Here is a 5,212-nt window from a genome sequence, read left to right on the forward strand (position 1 = left end):
ACAAAAACCGGCAGCAAGAAGAAATTTTCTCTAATTACATCTGTTTAATAAATGAATGTCTTGACGAGATAAGATAATTGTTTTGTGTTTTTAATTGATGAATTGTGTTGGGTAATTTCTGTTCCCAATTTTGGTCTCTTTCTATCACATTTCTGTTCTTGTTGTTGTTGTTTTGTTATGGTTGTTGTTGTTGTTGTTGTCGTTGTCATTTTATTTATCTTTCCGTGTCTTGTTTCGAAAATGCTTTTCTTTTCTTTTTTTCTTTTGTGTGTGTGTGTGTTTTTTTTTTTTTGTGTTTGTTATTTTTCATTTTGTAAACTGTCTTAAGAAATAAAAGCCAGATAACAATGCAGTTCGTGTGTGTGTGTCTGTGTGTATGCGTGTTTGTTTGCACATGCATACACGCACATATATATGCACATATACACATACATACGCATATATATCTATAAACACACACATATATACATACGAATGTATGCGCATACATTTGTGTATATGTATATACACACAGATATAACATATATATATCTATATAGGTGCAGGAGTGGCTGTGTGGTAAGTAGCTTGTTTACCAACCACATGGTCCCGGGTTCAGTCCCGCTGCGTGGCACCTTGGGCAAGTGTCTTCTACTATAGCCTCGGGCTGACCAAAGCCTTGTGAGGGGATTTGGTAGACGGAAACTGAAAGAAGCCCGTCGTATATATGTATATATATGCGTGTGTGTGTTTGTGTGTCTGTGTTTGTCCCCCTAGCATTGCATGACAACCGATGCTGGTGTATTTATGTCCCCGTTACTTAGCGGTTCGGCAAAAGAGACTGATAGAATAAGTACTGGGCTTACAAAAGAATAAGTCCCAGGGTCGAGTTGCTCGACTAAAGGCGGTGCTCCAGCATGGCCGCAGTCAAATGACTGAAACGAGTAAAAGAGTATATATGTATATATTTAGACACATGCATGTGTGTGTATATGTGTGTGTGTGTGTGTGTGTATATGTGTGTGTGTGTGTATGTAAAGATACAGTCAAGCATAGCGTTGATAAGAAATTAATTTTGTAGTCATGTGGATTTGGGTTACTGCTTGAGTGACATTGTTTCACAGAAACTGTAGGGAATCCTTATATATAATGAGTATGTATGTATGTGTATACACCATAAGTCCTGGAGTCGATTTGCTTGACTAAATGTGTGTGTATGTGTATACACACAGACATACGCACACATATTCTTTTATTCTTTTACTTGTTTCAGTCATTTGTCTGTGGCCATGCTGGAGCACTGCCTTTAGTCAAGCAAATCGACCCCAGGACTTAAAAGAATATGTGTGTGTATGTGTATACACACATACATACACACACATATTCTTTTACTTGTTTCAGTCATTTGTCTGTGGCCTTGCTGGAGTACCGCATTTAGTCGAGCAAATCGATCCCAAGACTCATTCTTTGTAAGCCTAGTACTGATTCTTTCAGTCTCATTTGCCAAACAGCTAAGTTACAGGGATGTAAACACACCAGCATCTGTTGTCAAGCGATGTTAGGGGACAAACACAGACACACAAACGTTTACATGCTTATACATGTATATATTTATATACATATATAAGCCACTATTAATTCTGTTCTTGTTAACCCTTTAGCATTTAAACCGGCCATATCCGGCCAAAAATATTCTACCTGTTTTATGTTCAAACTAGCCCTATCTGGTCTCTCACACCAACCCTACAATATTGTTTTAAAAATCAACAGCTACCTCATCAAAATCTCATGGCTACAAGATAATGAATGATTAGTTCAAAACAATGTGGATGAAGAAGCATTAATTTTGGCAGAATAATGTGAACACTAAAGGGTTAAAGAATACAAAATTTGTATTCTTCCAAAAGTATTGAATAATTCTTCAAATTTTGCAAAATTGTTTTTATAACATAAGCACATACATTAAGGCATATATATATATATATATATCATATATAGGTATGTATGTAAGTATGTATATATGCATTTGCATGTATGCATATATATGTGTATGAGTGTATATATATATGTATGTATGTAAGTGTATATATATATATATAAATGTATATATATACTTATATATATATATATATGTAAGTATGTATATACATGTATGTATATATATATATATATGTAAGTATGTATATACATGTATGTATATATATATATATGTGTGTGTGTATGTATGTATATATTATATATATATATATATATATATACACACAATATATATATATATTATATATATATATACACACAATATATATATATATATATTATATATATATATATATATATCTATATATATATATATACACACACACACACACAGGTATGCATATATATACATACACACACTTAAATAATGAGTTTGACAGACGAACACATGGGAAAAACAGAAAAAGGACAGAAGAGACAAAGACAAGCTGAGCGCTTCATCAATTCTCATCTAAATATTTTGATGGTTTTTGACACTTCTTCCCAGTGATATTGTTCAATTTAGCAGCATCAGCAACATAGGCTGCTACAGAAGTATGAATGAATGAACAGAACAGATGAACGAAGACAGAAAAAGACAAGATTCCTTCCCACTGCATGGCACTTTGGATCAGTGTCTTCTACTTTACTGCTGGGCTGACCAAATACTTTTGAGTGGGTTTGGTTGCCAGAAACTGAAAGAAGCCAATCTGTGTGTGTGTGTGTGTGTGTATGTAAGTTGTCTAAAAGTCCATAAGTTGGGGAAAAATGCATTTGTATATAATTTTATTTAATTTTTAATTTTTACTTGTTTCAGTCATTTGACTGTGGCCATGCTGGAGCACTGCCTTTAATCGAGCAACTCGACCCCGGGACTTATTCTTTTGTAAGCCCAGTACTTATTCTATCTGTCTCTTTTGCCGAACTGCGAAGTGACGGGGACATAAACACACCATGGTTCCGGGTTCAGTCCCACTGCGTGGTATCTTGGACAAGTGTCTTCTGCTATACCCCCGGGCCGATCAAAGCCTTGTGAGTGGATTTGGTAGACGGAAACTGAAAGAAGCCTGTTGTATATATGTATATATATGTATGTGTGTGTGTTTGTGTGTCTGTGTTTGTCCCCCTAGCATTGCTTGACAACCGATGCTGGTGTGTTTACATCCCCGTTACTTAGCGGTTCAGCAAAAGAGACCGATAGAATAAGTACTGGGCATACAAAGAATAAGTCCCGGAGTCGATTTGCTCGACTAAAGGCGGTGCTCCAGCATGACCGCAGTCAAATGACTGAAACAAGTAAGAATAAAAGAATATGTGTGTGTGTGTAAAAGACACTTGTCCAAGGCACCACACAGTGGAACTGAACCCAGAACCATTTGATTGGGAAGCAAACATCGTACCACATAGCCACAGCTAACCATATTTTGGAAGAAGTGCTGACTTAAGAAAATAAAACCTTCTAGGGTCAATGTGTTTTACTAAACCTTTCAAAGCAGTGCCCCAGCATGGCCACAGTCAAATGACTAATACAAATAAAAGATAAAATTTTGATGGATTCATTTTTGCTGATGCAGAACTGCCCCATCACCAAGCTTGGATCCTGGAATTTACCATCTTCTTCCAGCATCTCACTATGACCGAAATCCTGTGAGTGATTGTAGTCTTGCAAAATACTGACCTCAGCTTTGGAAACGCCTGGTGTGGAATTAACCATTTCAATGCCAACTTGCCTGAGACCACCTCCGGTGTCTCAGAGGTGCTCGGATCCAAATTGGAGCTCTCCATCATAATTTCATGATGTACGAGCATTTTTGTTTTTGATTTTTAGTTTTTCTTTTTTTTTTGGTGGTGGTGGTGGGGGTGGGTCGTCATCGCTTTTTGAGTTTTTTCTTTTTTCATTATTTTTTTCGGAACATTTAGATGAATACTGAAAAAACAAATAAGGAAGTTGATTATTTTGCTAAATTCTTCCAAATCCATAATTCATCATCATCATCATCATCATCATCACCATTATCACAACATTGCCGTCGCCTGCCTTCTTCCACCCCTACCATCTACACCTACAGCCTCATACAACTACCATTGTTGCTGCTGCTACCACCACTACAATATACAACCACTACTACTGCTACTACAGTCGCCACCACTACCATCATCACCACCACCATCATCACCACATACAACAACTGCTGTCACTGCCACCACCATTATCATCATCATCATCATCATGAGTATAATCATCACAAACATCACCATAATCATTTTTGAGCTTATGCCCCCCACTTCCCCACCTTCCCTGTGTATGAGATGGATGAGACTTAATGAAGCAGATTTTCTATGGCCTGATGCTCTCTTTGCCTGTTGCCAAACTTTTTGGGAGGTTTTTCATTGTAAGGTAATATTTTTCCTTAAACGGTCCTTCCACCCGAACCTGCCAAAACCATTGAACTGCAGCGAAGTAAACAAACATCCCAGCTGCTCAACTGGAAGCAAACATTCTCTCATCTCATGCTGATGGTTCAAAAGAAGGATGCTATTCATGGTTACCAAAACCTCAAGGAAATGCAAAAAAAAAACCCAACTTAACCTTATCTTATTTTGTACTATGGCCATATCCCGTTGAAAGCACCGGTTCTCATCCGATCATTGAAGTTAAGCAACGTCGAGCCTAGTTAGTACTTAGATGGGTGACCGCTTGGGAAACCTAGGTGCTGTAAGCGTCACACATTTAGGCATAGGAGTGGCTGTGTGATAAGTAGCTTGCTTACCAGCCACATGGTTCCGGGTTCAGTCCCGCTGTGTGGCACCTTGGGCAAATGTCTTCTACTACATCATCGGGCTGACCAAAGCCTTGTGAGTGGATTTGGTAGGCAGAAACTGAAAAGAGCTCATCGTATATATGTATATAGGTGTATATATATATATATATATATATATATATATGTATATATATATATATGTATGTATGTATGTGTGTGTGTGTATATGTTTGTGTGTTTGTGTTTGTCCACCCAACATCACTTGACAACCGATGGTGGTGTGTTTATGTCCCCATAACTTAGCAGTTCGGCAAAGAGACTGATTGAATAAGTACTAGGCCTACAAAGAATAAGTCCTGGGGTCGATTTGCTTGACTAAAGGTGGTGCTCCAGCATGGCCGCAGTCAAATGACTGAAACAAGTAAAAGAGTAAAAGAGACTAGCTTAAAAGCAGA

General features: G+C 37.5%; 1 non-coding gene across 1 annotated transcript; it reads left to right on the forward strand.

The window, feature by feature from the left end:
• The first annotated feature begins 4,599 nt into the window (after nt 1–4,599).
• Nucleotides 4,600–4,718, forward strand: LOC115230318. Its single transcript, XR_003883420.1, has one exon. It is a non-coding gene; the product is annotated as a 5S ribosomal RNA (ribosomal RNA).
• The last annotated feature ends 494 nt before the right edge of the window (nt 4,719–5,212 follow it).

Source organism: Octopus sinensis, unplaced genomic scaffold, assembly GCF_006345805.1.
Source record: "Octopus sinensis unplaced genomic scaffold, ASM634580v1 Contig15302, whole genome shotgun sequence".
NCBI lineage: Eukaryota > Metazoa > Mollusca > Cephalopoda > Octopoda > Octopodidae > Octopus > Octopus sinensis.